Source organism: Oryctolagus cuniculus, chromosome 6 (genome assembly GCF_964237555.1).
Source record: "Oryctolagus cuniculus chromosome 6, mOryCun1.1, whole genome shotgun sequence".
In the NCBI taxonomy this organism is placed as follows: Eukaryota; Metazoa; Chordata; class Mammalia; order Lagomorpha; family Leporidae; genus Oryctolagus; species Oryctolagus cuniculus.
Window position 1 is genome coordinate 26,449,438 of NC_091437.1, and position 21,945 is coordinate 26,471,382.

Genomic DNA, 21,945 nt, shown 5'->3' on the forward strand with positions numbered 1-21,945 from the left:
CCAGATTAGTGTTGCAGGTGCAGTGCGTCCCAGAATGAAGAGGAATAGTTCCAACTCAAGAGGATTAATTGGAACTCTCCTGACTAGAAAGAAAGGGAAGGAAGGAGTAAGATCTGAACTCACAGGAATGGAAATCTCTGAGATGGGAGGACCTAGGAGCAAGACTGTTGATGCTAGGGCCAGCATTGTGGTGTAGCAGATTAAACTGCCACCATCTGTAATGCCAGCATCCCGGATGGGCACCGGTTTGTGTCCCAGCTGTTCTGCTTCCTAGTCAGCTCCATGTTAATGTCCTGGGAAAACAGCAAGATGGCCCAAGTCCTTGGGCCCCTGCCACCCACAAGGGAGACCCAGAAGAAGCTCTTGGCTCCTGGCTTCTGCCTGGCCCAGCCCTGGCCATTGCAGTCATTTGGGGAGTGAACCAAGAGATGGAAGATCTGTGTGTGTGTGTCTCCCTCTCAGTAACTCTAATTTTCAAATAAATATTTTTTTAAAATTAAAGGAGTATTCTATTATTATATAACAATAAATATAAACATAAATAATATAATAAATAATAAGGTAAGCAAGACTCAATACAGCAACAGTCAGCATTCATCGCATTCTTACAGTATGCCAGGTGTTGTGTCAAGCAATTGCTATATATTCATTTATTTCTTGCAAAAACACTACAAACCAGGTTCTATTATTTTTTTTATTTTATAGATGAGGCAAAGGAACAATAAATGAATCGGCCAAGGTTATGAATTCAAGAACCAACCCCCGCAATCAAATTTCACTGAAGGCTATTGCTACTTGAGAGGGTTGAGCACAGTGGACCACAGTTGGGTGGCCACAGCAGGACTTGTCACAGAAGAGCGACCCCAGCTGCCTCCGTGGGTCACAGCCAGCCAGGAGGGTTAGTTCTTGCAACCAGCATGAACTGAGGATCCATAATCTTGGTAAGAAGGAACTGGTGTTGTTAACTGTGGCCTCAGTCCTGCTGAATAACGTCCCATTTTGCTGACATACAGCAGTAAGCATTTGTTTAGCGCATGTGTTTGGGGTCCAGCTAGGAGTTCAGTCTGTGGTGCTAAGGGCTGTGTTTGGCGGTCCTGGCTTTGGCTCCACTGCCAATGCCTCTCGTCCTCCTTTCAGGACCAGCAGGCCAGCCAGGGCATGCTCAGGGAGATGCTCACAGGGATGCCACAGGCCCCTTGAAGCTTTTGCTTATGTCTTGTCTGCTAAAATACCACTGCTCAAAACAGGTCAGCTGACTGGATCCAGAGTCCAGGTGTGGAGAATCAGACTCCCTGCAGGGTGAGCATCCTGCACAGTTGCCTGGCCAACCAAGTGGGTGTGTAATCCCCATTGGCCAGGAAGGGGTAAAGAGATGGAACTCTCAGCTACCGTTCCACTCGATGTAAACTGGGTTCATTTTATTTAAAGAAGGAATGAAATACTACATCATGTCATGGTATGGTTCATGCCTGTTATAAAATTTATCTTCAGGGACCACAAAATTTGCTGTGAGAATATTTATAATTTAAAATTTCATTTTAGTGAAAATCTGAAAGTGTTAACAAGAACATACTCTGGGTGATCCATGAGACTATGACAGCTGCCTTATAGTTTTCAGAGCTGCCATGATCAACTACAGTGCCAGACTTTAACTTAAAAATATATTTTTAGGCTGGCACTGCAGCTCACTAGGCTAATCCTCCGCCTGCGGCACCGGCACCCCAGGTTCTAGTCCCGGTTGGGGCGCTGGATTCTGTCCTGGTTGCTCCTCTTCCAATCCAGCTCTCTGCTGTGGCCCGGGAGTGCAGTGGAGGATGGCCCAAGTGCTTGGGCCCTACACCCGCATGGGAGACCAGGAGGAAGCACCTGGCTCCTGGCTTCGGATCAGTGCAGCACGCTGGCCGTAGTGGCCATTGAAGGGTGAACCACCGGAAGGAAGACCTTTCTCTCTGTCTCTCTCACTGTCTAACGCTGCCTGTCAAATATATATATATATATATATATAAAATTATTTTTAAATGTATTTGTTGGGGCCAGCATTGTGTCATAGCGGGTAAAAGCTGTTGGCAGCGACAACAGAATCCCGTGGTGGCACTGGGTTGGGTCCCAGCTATTTTACTTCACATCCAGCTCCCTACTAACGGCCTGGGAAAAGCAGAGGAAGATGGCCCAAGTGCTTGGTCTCCTGCCACTCACGTGGAAGAAGCTCCTGGCTCCTGGTGTTGCAGCCATCTGGGGAATAAACCAGTGGATGAAGATCTCTCTCTGTGTCTCTCCCTCTCTCCCTGTAACTCATTCAAATAAATAAATAAATGTTTTAAAGGAAAGCATTTGTTTATTTGGAAGGTAGAAAGAGAGAAGGAGAGAGCTCCCATAGACTGGTTTACTCTCCCAATGCCCATAATGGCTAGAACTGAGCCGGGCCAAGACTGGGAGCTCAATCCAGGTCTTCCACATGTGTGGCACAAATCCAATTACTTGACTGATCACCACTGCCTCCCAAGGCCTGCATTAGAGGAAGCTGAAATTGGTAGCAGGGCCAAGACTTGAACCCAGGAACTCCAGTATGGGATATGGGTGTCTTAACTGGCATCATAATCACTAGGCTAGATTTCTCCCCCTCTTTTTTAATTTTTAAGATTGATTTATGAGGCAGAGATATATATAGGGAGAGACAAAACATTTAACTTTGAAATGCAGCTTCCTCGAACTATAGTCTATGTTTTCAAGCAGCTATGCATTTTCAAACTTGAACAACAGTGGTGAGAATGATATACAGCAGAGAACATACAGACAAGGCCCAAGAAGACAATGCTGAGGGCACCCACGGTGGAGGAAGCTGGGCAGCTAAGGGACTGACGGTGTCTACAGAAATCAACAGCAGCATTGAGAGACTGGTACTGTGGGATCCTGGGGATAATCACCAATTCCTTCCCTGAGCGAACATAATCAGATTCCTTGTTTCAAGGGCTTTCTGCTCTCACATGTGTGCAGCCAATTACAGCGTGTTAAGAAGAGGCTGGGGAGCGTACTGGCCCAGCAGGAGTTGGGTCTCGGCTGGGACGATGACTCGCTCTGGGCCCCCGGGCAAGTTGCTTGAACTCTGGGAGCCTCTGTGTCCTCATTTGAAGCAAGGAATCCTGGATATTCTCATGGGGAGTTTGAAGAATTAGAACATGCCACAGAAGCCTGGGATTTTCTTCATGGGAGGTTTTTTGACTTCTGATTAAATTCCTGTAATGGTTATAGGATTATCCAGATTTCATATCTCAAGGTGAGTCAATTTTGATAATTTATATATTTCAAGTAATTTGTCTGTTTCACATATATCTTCAATTTTATTGGTGCAAAGTTATTCATAATATCCTCATATTTTCTTTCTAATGTCTGGAGTAACCATAGCAATGTCTTTCTTCTCATTCCTGAGATGGAATTATTTTTGTCTTCTTTCAACTTTTTCTTGATCATTATCACCAGAGATCTATCGATTTTCACAGAATTGACTTTTGGCTTGGCAGATCCTCTCTGCTACACATTTCTTCACTTTATTTCCTGCCTTCTACTTGGAGTTTATTTTGCTGTGTATTTTCCCCAACTTATTAAGATAGATTCTTAGTTCATTAATTTTCAATCGTTTTTCTTGTCCAAGATGTGCATTTAAAGCTATACATTTCCTTTTGAAAGCTTAAATGAAAAAGAAATACATCTAATTGCCTGGCATTAGGTGGGCACTCAGTTAATATCATCACCGTCATCATCATGACCCAGTGTCTTTTGTGGTGGACTCCCCAGCAGTTTCCAGCTCTCGCTCTCTGATGTGATGAATATCCTTAAAGTGTCCACTCTCTTAGGACCTATCCTGGGCCTTAAGTCTCCTCCCTTTTGGGTTCTGGGGAGGCTTCCTCTGAAGGTTAGAGCAGGGCACAGTCAGGGGCCTGTGCCTTCGGTGCTGTCTTCCTCAGTGAACTCAGACTTCATCTTCCTGGCAAGGCCTGAGGCCCTGGGGAAGTATGAGTTCTAACCTGCAGACTGAGGCAGATTGTATTCTCCAGAGATGGTCACAGTAATCTCTCATCCCACCTGCCCTTCTAGAGCCTTGTCCTTTTCCTTACCAACAGTAGTAGGTACTGGAGGGGTGAGTGCTGTGGTACAGTGGGTTAAAGTGCTACTCGGAATGCCTGCATCCTGCAGTGCCTGCGGTTGAGTGCTGCCTCTGCTGCTAATCCAGCTTCCCATCAATACACCTGGGAGGAAGCAGATGCTGGTTCAAGCAGTTGGGCCCCATGCCACCCATGTGGGAGACCCAAATGGAGTTCCTGGCCCCTTGCTTCATCGTGGCCCAGCTTTAGCTGTTACACACATTTGTAAAGTGAACCAATGAATGGAAGCTTGTACTCGCTCGCTCGCTCGCTCTCTCTGTCTCCCTATCACTTTGTCAGTCTGACTTTCAAATAAATCAATAAATATTTCTTAAAAAACAAAGAGAGAAATGGAGTATTATTCCCCTCCTCTTGAGTTAGGTGGCTTGTGACCCTATTACAACAAAGCAGATTATAGCAGAAGTAATACAGAGAAACTTCTGAGGCTTAGTCATGAAAGGTATTAGATGGCTAGCATTTATTGAGAACTTATTAAATACCAGGCACTGTGCTAAGCATTTTACATATATTACCCTCATACCTACTGACTGTTGTCATTCCCATTTTACAGATGTGAAGCGAGGCGGAAGGGTTGCCTGGTTAACTGTTCTGCTTATCAAACACAGAGCACACAAGGGGGGCCTGTAGGAGGATCTCCAGGTTCCTCACCATGGTGTCTTCCAGCTGCGGGTGTGCCCATCTACACTTTCCCCTCAGACCTGGGAGCCTCCCGTCCATATTTCCTCCTTTCCTTTGATAGCCGGCTTCCTGTTAGGTTCTGCCAATTGGAACCATTGGCCAGAGAGTGGAAGCCCCGTAAAGGAATAGTTATTCTCCTTTCTGCTTTTGATGGCTCCTCTGGCCGTGGCCACATGGCTCACTCCTTTGTTCCCAATCAGATAATCAGGTTCCTGACAGTAGTCTCAGTGACTCCACAATTGCTGACTGCTGTTGTCACCACTTCTCATTTTGCTCTTCCAGCCTTGGAGCTCATAGTAGCTTCCTATAATTATTAATCTTTGGATGACTTCATCTCCTCTTTTTGCTCCTCCAGCACTTCCACCATGTTTGTTACCAGTTCCTTAAAGTAAATTCCTTCTACTTAAAATATGTGGGTGATTTCTGATTGTTCCTGATTTTCTATTGACTAGTACACATGGCTTTATAGAACTTTGCATAAGCTGACCCTTATTCAACTCTCTAAGCTCCATCTCCAAATCATTCTCCCTCTTGCTCAAGATGCTTTGGCTTCCCTTTCCTCCTTTCTGTTCCCTGGATGACTGCAGTCTTTTCCTACCTGTGCCCTTTGAACCCATCTTTTTCACTACTTAGAATGTTCTTCCCCCCAGCACTTTGCAGAACTGGCTCCTCCCCAGGTCTCCGATCCCAGCATCAGTGTCTGCTTTGCAGAGCAGCCCTCCCTGGGTACTGGGCCTTGCCTAGGCCTACCAGACACCCAGGCACCCTTGTGTTGTCTTCATAGCACTTGTTACCAACCTTATCTTGCTGATTCAGTCCTTGTTTATTTTCAGTTTACCAGATTAAAAGGATACTCTGAAAGAGCAGGAAGCCTGTCTCTCTGGCTTGTCACTGTATTCTGTGCCTGGCACAGAGTTGGTGCCTAATGCATAGTTTGGAGTGAATGAATGATGGGATGACTGAGTGGAAAACTGCGCTCGGACAGGAGGTAGGCCTGGAGCTTACTGATATGTTTGGCACTGGAAGCTACCAAGGGAGGATCTGTCTGCCTCCCGGAGGTAGGACCACCAAGGTCTGTGCCCAGCAGCAGGGTCCGGAACTCCGCTTGTTCCTTCAGGCAAGCTCCTCCTGGGTGGTGGGAGGCTTCCCTGTGGCTCTGCCCTGGCTTCTGGCACATCCTAGACAGTCTGTTTCTTTCCATGCTTCCAGCAGGCTTCAGGGCATTAATGATTAAGAGTGCAAACCTGCCCAAGGCCAGTATCAATTAGACCACACGCCCACTATCCGGGCAGCTCATTAATTCCAACAAGCCAGGACTCACTCTCACAAAGCTTCTTTTCATCTGTGTACTGGATTTGAGACCTACAAAGAAAACAAACAAGATTGTTGTAAAATTAATTTTACTGATCATCACATTCTTATCACATAATAAGAAGCAGCAAGTTTCTGTTACATAAACATTTAACCCAAATCATTGCTGTAATAATAAGCTGAGACCAAAAAGACAATGACATTCCTACTGTAATGCAGGCAACTGTGAAGAACCATTATATTTTTCTTTTATGACACTGTGAGCAAAATAAATTATGAGATCTTATTCTGAACAAAACAAAAATTCATTTTACTGCTGCAGAAGAAAGTTGTCAGCAGGGTGAGGGCCGAGGCTGCCTTTGCAGGGATGGGGGTTGCAGCAGCTCGCCCCGTCTTCCCGCCTGCCTTTGCAGAGGCCTCTGTTTGGGGTTTAACATCTAGTTAGGGACTGTCCTCTGGATGGCAGGCTGGCTGATGCAGTAGAGGGAACATGCAGAAAAACCCCAGAGACTGAGGATAATAACAATACAACATATATATTTGTTTTAAAGAGCCTCAAAAAACTAGAAGGAGCTTGAATATTTTCACCTTAAACAAATGTTCAGTATTTGAGGAAATGATAGGTTCACTGTGACTGGACCTGCATGTGTGTATAGAAACATCACACGGTATTTTTTAAATGTGCAATTTTGTATTTATTGATTTTAAAAAGGACCAAAAACCTTTCAGAATGTTAGGAGTGCAATTCCCGACAAGATGTTCAATGTGGAGAGAGAAAAACTAACCTTGGCTGGAATTTGTGTTTAACCAATCCAGAAAGGGCAGAGGAGCCAGACGAAGGCCTGCCTGCTGTGGGCTGATTTCCCAGCAAGTGCAAGCACTTCCTCCGTCCAGGAATTCCCGACTGGGCAGCTGGGGTGCTGGGGTGGCGCGGGAGCCTCTGGCAGGCGGCCTCACTGCAGAGCCGCATGCTTCCCTTATTGCCTCCCAGCTCCCACACTTGGTGCTAACTAAATGTCCACCTTTCCTCTTCTGTGCTTTTCTTGTGCTGTTCCTCTGCTAGAACACCCTGTCTTCTTCTTTACCATCTAGATTCTCTAGTATTGTTCCCCTGCCCTAAAACCGCTTCCTCAAAGTCTCTGATCTCTCCACCTGGAAAGTATTGCTGTGCCTTTGAACTCTAATGTCCTGATCATGTGACTCTGATCAGTTTCTCTTATGTGATGGGGTTCATGATGTTGCCATGTATTTTTTTTTTAAAGATCTATTCATTTATTTGAAAGTCAGAGTTACAGAGAGAGAGAGAGCGAGCACGAGAACAAGATCTTCCATCTGCTGGTTCACTCCCCAGATGACTGCAATGGCTGGAGCTGGGCCGATTCGAAAGCCAGGAGCCAGGAGCTTCTTTCGGGTCTCTCATGTGGGTGCAGGGGCCCAAGTGCTTGGGCCCTCCTCCACTGCTTTCCCAGGCACATTAGCAGGGAACTGGATTGGAAGTGAAGCAGCTGGGACTCTAACTGTTGCCCATGTCAGATGCTGGCACTGCAGGTGGTGGCTTTACCCATATGCCACAGAGACAGCCCTGATCCATATTATTTTTAAAGATTTATTTATATATTTGAAAGGCAGAGTTACAAAGGCAGAAGAAGAGAGAGAGAGAAAGAGAGAGAGAGAGAGAGAGAGAGAGAGAGAGAGTCAGATCTTCCATCCACTGGTTTGCTCCTCAAATGGCCACAAGAGCTGGGGCTGAGCCAATCCAAACCAGGTCTTCATGTGGGTGCAGGAGTCCAAGCACTTGGGCCATCCTCTGCTGCTTTCCCAGGTGCATTAACAAGAAGCTGAATTAGAAGTGGAGCAGCCGGGATTTGAACTGGTGCCCATATGGGATGCTGACACTGCAGGCAGCAGCTTAATCCATTATGCCACAGCACCAGCCCTTTATTTATTTCTTTAGTTGAAAGGCAGAGTAACAGAGAAAGAAGAGATAGAAGGAGAGAGAGAAATCTTCCATCTACTGGTCTGTTCCCTAAATGGCCACAACAGGTAGGTTTGGGCCAGGCAAAAGCCAGGAGTCATGAACCCCAGCCTGGTCTCCAACATGGGTGGTAGAAGGCAAGTATTTGTGCCATCTTCCACTGCTTTCCCAGGCACATTAGTAGAAAGCTGGATTGGAAGTAGAGCAACTGGATTTTGAACCAGCACCCATGTGGGATGTGGCACTGCAGGTGGCGGCTTTTACCCGCTACACAGGGCCGGCCCCCATCACATAATTGTTAATGCCTTCCTATGGGAGTAAGACCCTTCACCACCCCACGGGCCATGTGGCTTGCTGTGGCCTAAGAAACGGAAATGAAAGTGATGAGAGCAGAGGCCTTAAGGCCACCATTGGATCCTCGGTACTCTCTGCTGTGAAAAGGACGTGTGTTAGAAAGAGCAGAAGCTTCCCTGAAGCTGATGAGCAAGCAACAAGCCTTTGTTGCTGTGAGCCACGAAGTTTTGGGGGTCATTTGTTATCACAACACGGCCAGGCGAAAGCTGGCTAGTGTAAGGGGATTTCAAAATATGTAGCAAATGAAGTTAGAAGATAGATTTATTTTGGTGCAAAAAAAAATTTTGAAATCCATGCAGTTTTTCATTGTGTTCGTTTCCAGTGACTTTTTAAAGGCCCCTTTACTAAACTGCAAGCCCCTTGATGGGGAAGATCCCAGCTATTCATGATTTGTCCCTTATCCTCCAGGGCCGAGCACAGAGGCTCATCTGGAGGCTCAGCAGCTGTTTACTGAGATAACAAATACACAAATGAAACCAGCGTTTATCAAGTACTGCTGGAATAGTCCCTTGCCTTGGACGGTGCTGTGAAATCCATGACGCAATTGCAAAGACGCTCTCCCTTGGCCTTGGGGCAATCTAGCAGAGCAGCAGCCGGAGAAGGGTTATCAATTACTTTCCACCTGACGTGCCTACCCCTCCCACCATCTCATGTTCTGGTTGGACTGCCAATCACAACACCAGCCTCCTGTTGTCCTAGGAGTGGACGAATGACCCAAGGCTGCTCAGTCACAGTATCTCATCCTCTGGATGCGGTGATTGGCCCAGAGATAAGCCTATGACCTAAAAGGGCCTGTCACAGCCCTTTCCTGGGAGGAGGTGTACTCAAGAAAGATGTGTATGGGGCCGGCACTGTGGCGCAGTGGGTTGAAGCCCTGGCCTGCAGCTCCATATCCCATATGGGTACTGCTGTGAGTCCCAGATGTCCCAGGTTCTCCCTGCTAGTACACCTGGGAAAACAGCAGAGATGGCCCAAGTTCCTGGGCCCCTGCACCCAAGGGAGACCCGTTAGAAGCTTCTGGCTTCAGATTAGCTTGGCTCTGGCCTCTGCAGCCATTTGGAGAGTGAACCAGTGGATGGAATATCTCTCCCTCTGTCTCTACCTCTCTATGTAACTCTGTTTTTCAAATAAATAAAATAAATCTTTTAAAAAAAAGTGGAAATGTCCAAGTATGAATGGGAAATCTTAAGAGATACCAGTTTTTAATCCTTCAACTCTCTTCTAATAGGTTGTTTTTTTTTTTTTTAAGAATTATTTTATTTGAAAGACACAGATACAGAGAGAGGCAGAGTCAGAGAGAGATCTTCCATTCCACTGATTCACTCTCCAAATGGCTGCCAACAGCCAGAGCTGAGCTGATCCGAAGCCAGGAGCTTTCTCTGGGTCTCCCATGCTGGTGCAGGGACCCAGGGACTTTGGCCAACTTCCACTGCTTTCCCAGGCCATAGCAGAGAGCTGGATCAGAAAAGGAGCAGCCAGGACTCGAACCGGCGCCCATATGAGATGCTGGCGCTGCAGGCTGGGGCCTTAACCCACTGCGCCACAGCGCCGGCCCCTCTTCTAATAGTTTTACTTTCCCATTTTTCAAAACTCCTGTTTCATACCTTCCCCTATGTCTTTAAACACTTTTCATTTTCTTTTATTTTCCCACAAAGTTTTATTTATTTATTTTGAGAGGTAGAGTTACAGAGAGAGGGAGAGGCAAAAAGAAAGGTCTTCCATCTGCTGGTTCACTCCCCAAATGGCCACAACAGCTGCAGCTGGGCCAATCTGAAGCCATGAACTTCTTCTGAGTCTCCCATGTGGGTGCAGGAGCTCAAGCACTTGGGCCATCTTCCACTGCTTTCCCAGGCCATAGCAGACAGCTGGATTGGAAGAGGAGCAGCTGAGACTTGAACCAGCACCCATATGGGATGCCGGTGCCACAGGTGGAGGGTTAGCTCACTATGCCACAGCGCCAGCCCCAACACTTTTCATTTTCTTTACTCCTCATTTTCAGCTGATGGCCTTATCTCATGCCTCATGAAGAAAACAGAAGTGATTAGACAGGTGTTCCCTCATTTTCCTAGCACCAGTTCTACTTCCCCACCTGTGTGATCTGCTGCCCCTTCTTCTACAGTGGATACAATGGCCCTGCTCCCACCTGTGGCAGATTGGTACACTAGACCATGCTCATCAGCATGCAGATATTCCCTAACATATCCCAGCTTTAAAACACATCAGTGACATTCCCGTAACCTCGTGTCTCCCTCCACCGTCACCCAGTTTTTCTACCGTGCTTCATAACAAAGCTTCTTGAAAGAGTTGCATATACCTGCTGCCTTCACTTTCTTCTCCACATTCTCTTTTTAGCCCCTCCAGGTGGGCTTCCATGCCCCCTACACCATTGAAACTGGTCATGTCAGAATTACCAATGGCCATCACACTGCCAGGTCCAAAAGCCACTTCTCAACATGCTGCCTGCCGCTGCTTTTTTGAAACACATCTCCTCTTGGCTTCTAGGACATCATAGTCTCTTGTTTGGGTACACTTCTCAGTCTCCTGTGCTGCCTCCTTTTCCTGTGCCAAGTTGCTAAATATTGCAAAGTCCCAAGGCTCAGCTTTTCTGCTTCTCTCTCATTTTTTTTTTTTTTGGTAAATATTTATTTATTTATTTGAAAGTCAGAGTTACACAGAGAGAGAAGGAGAGGCAGAGAGAGAGAGAGGTCTTCCATCCTCTGGTTCACTCCCCAACTGGCTGCAATGGTCGGAGCTGCACTGATCTGAAGCCAGGAGCCAAGAGTTTCTTCTGGGTCTCGCACATGGGTGCAGGGAACTAAACACTTGGGCCATCTTCTACTGCTTTCCCAGGCCATAGCAGTGAGCTGGATCGAAAGTGGAGCAGCCAGACTTGAACTTGTGCCCATATGGGATGCCAGCACTGCAGGTGGCGGCTTTACCTGATATGCCACAGCACTGGTCCCTCCCCTTTCCTTCTTTATTTGCATGTATTCCTATAATGGTTTTCCTTGTCTGCAAAATTAATATCTTAAAACTAAACTCTGAATTTCAGCCTTGTGTACCCATCAGTACATTAGACATATAGACATATATTTTACTGTTTATTATTGGTTGAAGTATATCTCCTAAAAAAGATATGTTTGATGGGCTGGTGCTGTAGCATAGCAAGTAAAGCCACTGCCTAGAAAGGCAGCATCCCATGTGGGCACTGGTTCATGTGTTGGCTGCTCTACTTCCAATCCAGCTCCTTGCTAATAATAGCCTGGGAAAAGCAGCAGAAGATGGTCCAAGTGTCTGGGCTCCTGCTATCCAGGGAGACCAGGATGAAGCTTCTGGCTTCAGCCTGGCTCAGCTCCCACCATTGTTGCCATTTGGAGCATGGACCGATGGATGGAAGATCTCCCTCCCTCTCTGTCTCTCTCTCTCACTCTGTAACTCTTTTAAATAAATAATATAAACTTAAAAAAAAAAGTTCTGTTGAAGTCCTAACTCCTGATACCTATGAATGTAACCTTCTTTGAAAGTAGGGTCTTTTCAGATATAATTAAGATGAGGTCATACTGGATTAAAATGGGCCCTAAATCCAAGATGAGTGGTGTCCTTGTAAGAAGTATGCACAGAGACAACAAAACACACAGGGAGAACAGCACGTGAAGTGGAGGCCAGATCTGGAGTGATGTGTCTACAAGCCAAGGATTGTTGCCAGTCATCAGAAACTGGGAAGGTGGCATGGAGCAAATTCTCCTTCAGAGTGCCCAGAAGGAACTAACCTGATGACACCTTGGATTTACACTTCTGGTCTCCAGAACTGTAAGAAAAGAAATTTCTGTTGTGATCTATCTGAATGGTGGTTGTTGTTACAGCAGACTTAAGCAACTAATAGAATATCTACTAGGCATCTCCAAGTTAACGTGACCAGAGGCAGGTGTTGTGGTACAGTGGGTTAAGTTGCTACTTAGGACGCTCGCAACCCATGTTTGAGTGCAGGTTGGAGTCCCAGCTCCTCACCTGATCCAGCTCCCTGCCAATGCACCTGGGAAGCAGAGGACAATGGTTCAAGTACTTGAGTTCCTTTCCTGCCACTGTGTGGGAGAGCTGGATGGAGTTCCTGGCTCCTGGCGTTAGCCTGGTCCAGCTCCCACTGTTGTGGCCATTGAGGGAGTGAACCGGTGAATGGAAGATCTCTTTCTCTCTGTCTTTCCTTCTCTCTGTTACTCTACCTTTCAAATAAATCAATAAATCTTTTTTGTTAAATGTGAATGTGACCAGAATAGAATTCTATTTTTAAAAAAAGATGTATTAACTTAATTGAGAGGCAGAGAGAAAACTCTCCTAGTCTGGTCTTTGAGTCAATATAGCTCCATTTTTGCTGAAGAATTTGGGGGAGTTTCTGGCACTTTTGGTAGAAAAAGAGAAGCCTAGCCTTTACAGAAGACCCTACTCCAGGAATGCTGCTCATAAGGCCTCTGCTGGATTTAACTTAGCATCCTCAAACCTCCCAGCATGCTGTGGGAAAGGCCTATTTCCAGCTTTCAGCAAGAGTGGGAGGAGGCAGAGCTCAGTTTATCTCCCAAATGCCATCACCTACCATACTGCCATCAGAGTCTCCCTGAGCCCGGCCTCCTTCCGGACTGAGGGAGAAGCAGAGCCGCACAGAACTGGAGGGAGAGGGGTCCCAACAGTGTGCATGATCTGCAGGTTGCCACCAACTCCTTCAGAGGCACAAGGAGCGCTGCAGCTCTGCATGTCCCTGGGGGGTGAGGATCACCTTTCTGCTCATTGACCATGTTTCCTGCAAGGCCCCGTGCTATCTGATAATGATAAGGAAGCCACGAGGGCAGGCTGTGGACAGGGCACAGTGCCAGGCACTTGAAAAGCATTATATCTTCTAACCCTCACAACAGTTCTCTGAGGCAGTGTTGTTGTTGTTGTTGTTGTTGTTTAATTTGTATTTCTTTATTCGAGAGAGAGAGAGTATGCATCTGCTGGTTCACTCCCCAAATGCCTGAAATGGCCAGATCTAGGAGCCAGGAATGTGATACCACGTGAATGGCAGGAACCCAATTACCTGCGCCATCACTGCTGCTTCCCAGGGTCTACATTAGCAGGAAGCTGGAATCAGAAGCCAGAGCCAGGAAGTGAACCCAGGTACGCTGATGTGTGACACAAGCAGCTTAACTGTTAGGGTAAACACCTGCTCCTGTCACAGTGTTGTTACCCCCACCTCACAGATGAAGAAGCAGGCTCAATGAGCAGAAGGGGCTTGCCAGGTAGTTCCTATTGCAAAGCTGTGCTCTTTCTTCTACAAGGCATTGCCTCCTCCCTAAACCTCCTGGCACCTGGTTTCCAGTGTGAGCACCTGCTACTAAATACAAGGGATTGAAACTGCAACCCTGTTATTCCAGCCAGTGAGTCACCAGGGTGAAGACCTGGCAGCTCAGGAATCTGTCCCTCAAGGAAGCTGCTCCAGCCCTTCTACCCAGGGGAGCTATCAGGGCCTGAGCCACTTAGCTGGGAACTCTCCTGCAGAGACCGTCCTTAGAATAAGATAATAAAGGAATCTGGGCTGGACTTCCAAGGGTCCCACGTCAGCAATCAGGCAGCACGAGTAGACTTAGAGTTTCTCCAGATATGGACAGATGGATGCTGCTGGGGTGGGACAAGCAGCACATGTAGAAGGCCCCTGGGGACAAGTGGGCATTGTTATGCATTGCATTAAGCTGCCACTGAGACACCCATGTCCTCCCATATCAGGGTGCCTGGTACCAGTCCTGGATACTCTGCTTCCGATCGAGGTTTCTGCAAATGTGTCTATGAGGCAGTAGATGATGGCCCAGGTGCTTGGTTCCTGTCACCCATGTGAGAGACCAGAATGGAGTTCTGTTCTGACCTTCTTGCTTTGGACTGGCCCGGTCCTGGCTGTTGTGGGCATTTGAGGAGTGAACTAAAGGATGGATCCTCTCTTTCCTTCTCTCTGTTTCTCTCCCTCTCTGTCATTCTGCCTTTCAACTAAATACATACATTAAAAAATTTTTTTTTAAGAAAAAGCTCAAGTAGATTGCTCCTTAGAGATGTGGTGGGCAAGAGTCAGGAGTTCAGGCTGGGCGCTGACACAGGCCTGAAGAGAGTAACGCATAGTGTGTTGGCTAAGGGAGCCTTTAGGGACCTGAATTCCAGCCTGCTTGTTGCATAAATTGGGAAACTGAGGCACTGCCAGGGTGGATATCTGCTCAAGGACTCACAGCAAATGAGTGATAGAGCTGCCACCTCCCATAGTTCTGGGCCTTTAGGTAAGAAACCTATCTCTTTTCTCATTTAGCACTAAAAATGGGACATTGAGTATTTGAGGGGGAGCCGTGGTGAGCCTGGCTGCTTTGGAGAGTCCGTGTATCTGAGCCCTCATGACGCTGCCTGTGTGGCTGGCATCCAGAGCTGTGGGCTGTCACACACCAGCCCAGCCCCGCGTGCAGAAGGGTGTTCCCCAAACCCTCTGGGCACGGCGTCTTTGCCCGTGATTTTCCTCTGATGATATCTTGTTTTGCCAACTAAATTAAGACTATGACAGAGAACAGAGACTACCTCTAGCAGTTTAGTTCAATTAAGATTTCACATCAACAAATTAAAATGCAGCCTCACCGTCTGTAAAGTAAATCTGCCTGCATTTGGGAGGAGGCGCTGACATGTGCCTTTCGGGCATGAGGCTGGGTGAGCTGAGAATCCGAGAGGGCCCACTTCTTTTGGGACTGACCTGGGGAGTCAGGGCCAGGATTTGTCTCCAGGGAACTCCAGCCTGCGGGCTAGGGCTCCTGAAGCTGAGTGTGAGGACCAGACTCAGTCCTGTACGAAGTCTTCACTGTTTTTAAAATGACAAAAATGGAATGATGATGTCATATTTTCCATAAGACTAGGTTCATTCAAACTAAAGGGCTATCAACAAATACTTTTTTCCTTTAAATATTTATTTATTTTTCATTTGAAAGGCAGAGTTACAGAGAGAGGCAAAGACAGAGAAAGATCTTCCATCTGCTGGTTCACTCCCCTAATGGCTGCAACAGCCGGACCTGTGCTGATCAGGAGCCAGGAGCTTCTTCCGGGTCTCCCATATGGGTGCAGGGGCCCAAGCACTTGGGCCATCCTTCCCAGTACATTAGCAGTGAGCTGGATTGTAAGTTGAGAGCCAGGACTCGAACCAGTGCCCATATGGGATGCCAGTGCTGGCACCGCAGGCAGCTGCTTTACACACTACGCCACAGCATCAGCCCCAACAAACACTTTTAGTGCTTAATTTGTCAATCACTCTTCAAGAGACTGGGGATGCAGCAATCAACAAAACAGACAAAATCCCTGCTCTCCCAGAGCTTTTATTCCATGGGGGAGAAACAGACAGTAAACAAGACAAATGAGTAAAATATTCAAACAGTTTGTAAGCAATAAGAGAAATGAACACAGATAAAGCCAACAAAGAGGATGGGGAATGTAGCGGGCAGATGAGTTTGCCTTTTTTTTTTTTTTTTTGATTGATTTAAAAGGCAGAATGACATGGCTGGTGCTGTGGCTCAATAGGCTATTCCTCTGCCTGCAGCGCCAGCACACCAGGTTCTAGTCCCGGTTGGGGCGCCGGATTCTGTCCTGGTTGCCCCTCTTCCAGGCCAGCTCTCTGCTGTGGCCAGGGAGTGCAGTGGAGGATGGCCCAAGTGCTTGGGCCCTGCACCCACATGGGAGACCAGGAGAAGCACCTGGCTCCTGCCTTTGGATCAGCACGATGCACCGGCCACAGCGCGCTGGCCGCAGCAGCCATTGGGGGGTGAACCAACGGAAAAGGAAGACCTTTCTCTCTGTCTCTCTCTCTCTCACTGCCCACTCTGCCTGTCAAAAAAAAAAAAAAAAAAAAAAAAGTCAGAGTGACAGAGAGAAGGCAAAACAGAGATCGAGCCCACTGCTACCCATTGGTTCACTCCCAAAATGTGCACAATAGCCAGGACTGGCCCAGGCTAAAGCCAGCAGTCAGGAATTCCATCCAGGTCTCCCATGTGCTTGAGCCATCACCTGCTGCTTCCCAGGCACATTAGCAGGAAACTCGATCTGAAGTGGTGTAGCCAGAACTCAAACAGGCACTCTGATGGGGGATGCAGGCATCCCAAGCAGTAGCTTAACACCCTGTGCCATAGCACCTGCCATGAGCTTGTGACTTTCAATAAGGTAGTTGGGGAAAACCTCAAGGAGAAGGTGACAGTTGAATCAACACCTACCAAGCAGAGGGAGTCAGCTACGAGAACATGGAGTACCTGGGGCAGCGTGAGGGCAAAGGGTTGTGGAGAATACATTCTGATGTGGTGTTGGGAGTGGTGCATGGAGGAAGGAGGCCAGTGTGGCTGCAGCTGAGTGAGAGGAGCAGCGGAAGGGGGAGGACTGGGGCTATAGGCCTTTGTGGGGACTGAGGAACCCAGCTGCTGCTTTGGAGCAGACAGAGATAAGCTCTGTCTTCCATTTTAATGGGTGAGTGCAGCTGTCCCATAGAGAAAAGATAGAAGGAAGGTTAAGATTGGGAGCGGGGTGTCTAATCATGAGGGTATTATGGTAACGGAAGTGAGTTATGGTGGTGGCCAGAGTAGGAGCAGAGCTTCTGGTAATGTGGGGGTCATGGTCTCAAAATATTTATAACCAATATCCTAGGAAATCCAGTAGATATGGTCAGGATTCCCTTGAGACCTTTGCCAAAGGTAGTTCCAATGGCATTTGGTCCTGGGAAACTGAGGCCAAGGTGTTCCCAACAGTGGACCATTTGCTCTGGGAATCAAGATGGGGCATTTTACTTGTTAGAGAGGGGCTGGTAAAGGGTGTTTCCCACATTGAATGTGAGAGTAGAGGACTGGATAGAAGGAAAACTACACCAGGCATGTTCTGGGTTCACAGCCTATCCTCAAATGTTCCGAGCACCTGGGTGAGGTCGTGACTCAAAAGCTGGTTGAAGAATGAATGAGTGCCATTTCTCCTACATTTAAGTAGGAATTCAAGCAATTTTAATAATGAATTCTGAACACATATACTTTTTATTTTTTATTTATTTATTTATTTATTTTTTGACAGGCAGAGTGGACAGTGAGAGAGAGAGACAGAGAGAGAAAGGTCTTCCTTTGCCGTTGGTTCACCCTCCAATGGCCGCCGCTGCAGCCGGCGCACCGCGCTGATCCGATGGCAGGAGCCAGGATCCAGGTGCTTTTCCTGGTCTCCCATGGGGTGCAGGGCCCAAGCACCTGGGCCATCCTCCACTGCACTCCCTGGCCATAGCAGAGAGCTGGCCTGGAAGAGGGGCTACCGGGACAGAATCCGGTGCCCCGACCGGGACTAGAACCCGGTGTGCCGGCGCCGCAAGGTGGAGGATTAGCCTATTGAGCCACGGCGCCGGCCCTATACTTTTTATTTTTAAATCCCAAAGGGCTTTGGTGTGTCTCTGGTTTTTGTTGTGTTTTTCTGTGAATATAAAGGATTATTATGACACAGATTAGGTTTTGCTTCTGAAGTATTCAGGTAATTTGGGTGTGGCATCTCGTTCTCTTGTTCTTCCTCTCTTTCCTTTCTCCCTCTTTCACGCTAATCTTTGTTGGCCATTTTGTAAAATGGAACAGAGTTTTATACTTCCTCTTCCTACTATTTAAAGTGGATGCGTGGAATGTTTTTGATTTCTGTCTCTTAGAAAAACACAACAGCTAAGTTAAATATCTTTTTTAGCATAACTCTCAATTGATTTCTCTCTCACTGTTTGTCAGCATCCCCACTCTGAGAACCTGAGAGCTGATATCACTTCCCAGGGAGGAGGAAAACACACCCAACATGGGTCTCTGGACTTCCCACCACTTGAAACTTCTCTATTTAACTTGCATGGTAATTTGCATAGATCTACATATGTTATGCAATCAGCCTGCTCCCCTTTTACATTTAAGCCTAAAATAATTTTGCTTTTATGATGTTTTCCTTCTCTACTGCCTTCTTATTTCTTTCTGGTCCTGAGACTTAGATTTTGTAAAGGGAATTGATAAAAGCCTATGGTGGAGAAGGAGACTGGAGGGCAGCGTGGTGAGATTGTCTCTGGAGCTCATGTGTTCTTTCACCAAACACTTACACTCTGGTGAGGAAAACGGACAACCAACAAGTACACAGCTAAATAAACAAATGAGTTCTGACACCAACCAGTACTGTAAAGAAAGCAGAGTGACTGGAAGACTGGCTTATCTTGAGTGGTTTGTAAAAAGTCTCTCCGGAGGAGTGACATTTGGGCTGAGGCCTGATGGACAGCAAGGATCCAGCCCTGTGAACGTCTGGTGGAAAAATGTTCCAGACGGTGAGAAGCAGCTCGTGAGGATACCCTGAAATGAGAAGGCGCATGCAGGGTTTGTGAAGCAGAAAGAAACATTGTCATTTAGAACGTTGCAGTAGAAAGAGAAGTCCCAATTCAAAATGTCACCAACAAGAAGAGATTTAGTGACCTCATATGAGGAAGCCTGGAGGCCATCTGGACCAGGTTCCGAAGTTGGTTAATTCAGCAAACCAGTGTCACCAGGGCCCAGCCTGTGTCCTTTCTGCTCAGCCTCCCTCTCGCGCTGGCCTCTTCTGAATGCCAAGATGGCTGTGGACACTGCTGTCTCCCACAACGTCCTCATCATCACACAGCGTCCAGAGGCAGGAAGCAATAGTGTCAAGCAGCCCTGCCCCGTCCCTGAACAACTTCTCTTTACACCTCACAGCGTAGGAAAATCTCCCCACATGCTTGTTCCCAGCTGATCATTAACTATGGGAGTGGCATTGCTGCAAGGTGTCCGCCGCATAACAAATCTTCCCAGCCAAATGAATCAATTAATTCACACGCTTTTATTGGGACCCCCCCACCCCGGGTGAAGTTCCCCGGTCCCAACAGAGCAGTGCCGGGTAAGTCGAGTGTCAGAGGTTGGGAGGGCTCCTTTTATAGATACAGGGCATAGGGGTTAAAGGTTGAGGCAGGTCTGATCCTCATTGGTTGACCTTTAGGCACCTGCAGGGACCTTGACAAGGACTTTTCGTTCCTGGAAGTGCGTGTAGGGACTCTCCATTCCCGGAAGTGTAGGCGTTCTCTCCTTGCAGATCCCAAAGCTAGCAATTGCTAAGGCCCAGCTTGTGCAGGACTTCACTGAAGGACAAGTGCTCCCCATTGCTGGCACAGAACAGGCTTCTGAGAGCGAAAGGCTTCAGTGAGCAAGGGGTGGTGAAGGGCTGGCTGTGAAGTAAGTGATCAAGAACACCAGCCTAGGACGGGTGTTGTGGCGCAGTGGGTTAGACCACTGCTTGGGTGCCTGGGACGGAGTCCTGCCTCCACTTCTGTTTCAGTTTCCTGCTAATGCACCTGCAAAGGCAGCATATGATGATCCCAAATATTGGGTTCCTGCCACCATGCGGGAGACCCGGATGGAGTTCCTGGCTCAGTCCTGGCTGTTGCTGGCATCAGGAGAGGGAAGCAGTGAATAGAAGATCTCTCTCTCTCTCTGTCACTCTGCCTTTCAAATAAATAACCATTTTTTTAAAGATGTAATAACATTTGTCATACTAGCTATGCAAGAATGTTGTAAGAATCACATGAGAGTATCTGCATGTTCTTTGAAATCCATGAAGCGCCACAGTTATTGTTATTATACTTGCTATTCTTTATCTTCATGAGAAACAAAGGGATTTTAAATTAGGAGGCACACACACACCCCCGCCCCGCCCGCTCCTTGGGAAGGGAGGGACAGCTGTCACTCTGGAAAGCTGTGCACTCCAGGCACCACTGGACTCGTCATTCCCAGGCCTCTCTCAGCACACCCAGCCTCCCAAGAGCCTTCTCGCTTCATGTCAGCAATGTCCTTGGAAACAAGCTAGGCTGACGTTCAGTAGAATGTAAGTCAAAGCTAGCTGAGTTATTATCTTTTTTTCTTGATAAAAAGAGAGTATGTATTTTCATTACTGGCTGAGCTTTTAGCTGGTGCGGACAATTAAGCCTTGGAAATGCAGCAATCCATTTCCCACCGAAAGGAAATGCAGGCTGACTCCCTCCAAAACCCAGGCCTGGAGGAGCTGAAACATGGCAGCTGTGCCCAGTGACAGGAAGCCAGGAATTTCTGTGCTGAAAGGTGAAGCAGCCGGGCTGGCACTGCGGCGGAGTGGGTAAAGCTGCCGCCTGCGGTGTGGTGTCCCATATCAGCGCTGCTTTAAGTCCTGGCTGCTCCTGTTCCTTTTTTTTTTTTTTTTTTTTTGACAGAGTGGACAGTGAGAGAGAGAGACAGAGAGAAAGGTCTTCCTTTGCCGTTGGTTCACCCTCCAATGGCTGCCGCGGTCGGCGCACTGCTGCCAGCGCACCCGCTGATCCCATGGCAGGAGCCAGGGTCTCCCATGGGGTGCAGGGCCCAAGCACTTGAGCCATCCTCCACTGCACTCCCTGGCCACAGCAAAGAGCTGGCCTGGAAGAGGGGCAACTGGGACAGAATCCGGCACCCCGACCGGGACTAGAACCCGGGGTGCCGGCGCCGCAAGGCGGAGGATTAGCCTAGTGAGCTGCGGCGCCGGCTGGCTGCTCCTGTTCTGATCCAGCTCTCTGCTATGGTTCTGATCCAGCTCTCTGCTATGGCCTGGGAAAGCAGTGGAGGATGGCCCAAGTGCGTGGGCCCCTGCATCCACGTGGGAGACCTGGAGGAGACTCCTGGCTCCTGGCTCTGGATTGGCCCAGCTCTGGCTAGTGTGGCCATTTGGGGAGTGGACCAGTGGGTGGAAGACTTCTTTCTTCCTCTCTGCCTCTGCCTCTCTATAACTCTGCCTTTCAAATAAATAAATAAATGTTAAAAAAAAAAAAAAAAAAAGCTGAAGCAGCCCCAGCCACTCCTGCGGGTTGCCCTCAGGGAACGGGTCTCTTGCTGCTGCTGCTGCCTGAGCGGCAGGTCCCGCTGCTGCTCCACACAGGCCTCTCAAGCCTTGCTCGGCCATATTCTCCCTGCTCCTCCCAGCTCTTGAGTAGGCCGGGAGGGGGGAGTGCCAGGCTATTGGCAACAGCTTCTCCTACATTTTGTCTTTTAGGTTCAGCTGCTCCTCTTGGTTTTCCTTTGTGGTCTCCTGCTCCTCTCCCTCCCCTCTGGAGCCAGACCCAGTCTCCTAAGACTTGGACCTGGGACCCAGTGAGTCACCCATTGCTGAGCTCCTGGGCTGATGGGAATGCTGTCCTATAGTGGCCGACACTCTCCTCTCTTTTCCTTCCTTTGCTTCTCTTTTGTTTCTTTCCTGTTTTTTTTTTTTTTTGTTTTTTTTTTTGTTTTTTTTTTTTTTTTAATGACGAGTTAGCAGCTCTAGTTTCTAGCGCTCAGAGGGAGAGGCAAGATGACCACCCCTCACCTTCCCTATCCTACCCCAACCCCAGCTAGAGAGAGAATCTTAAGTGGCAGATTCTTAGAAGCAAGAAACTGACAGGTGACA

The 21,945-nt window shown here is 47.8% G+C and overlaps 1 protein-coding gene across 2 annotated transcripts in view; it reads left to right on the forward strand.

Annotated features, from left to right (window-relative positions):
• CTNNA1 (catenin alpha 1) overlaps positions 1-21,945 on the forward strand; it is a 364,979-nt gene that overhangs the window by 128,928 nt on the left and 214,106 nt on the right. Inside the window, exon 2 of one of the 2 annotated variants that reach the window (XM_070075027.1) lies at positions 706-941. The gene's annotated coding sequence lies outside the window, so the exon portion shown is untranslated. Of the gene's footprint in view, positions 1-705; positions 942-3,255; positions 3,275-21,945 lie in introns of those variants that run through there. The other variant, XM_070075024.1, reaches the window with a different exon arrangement.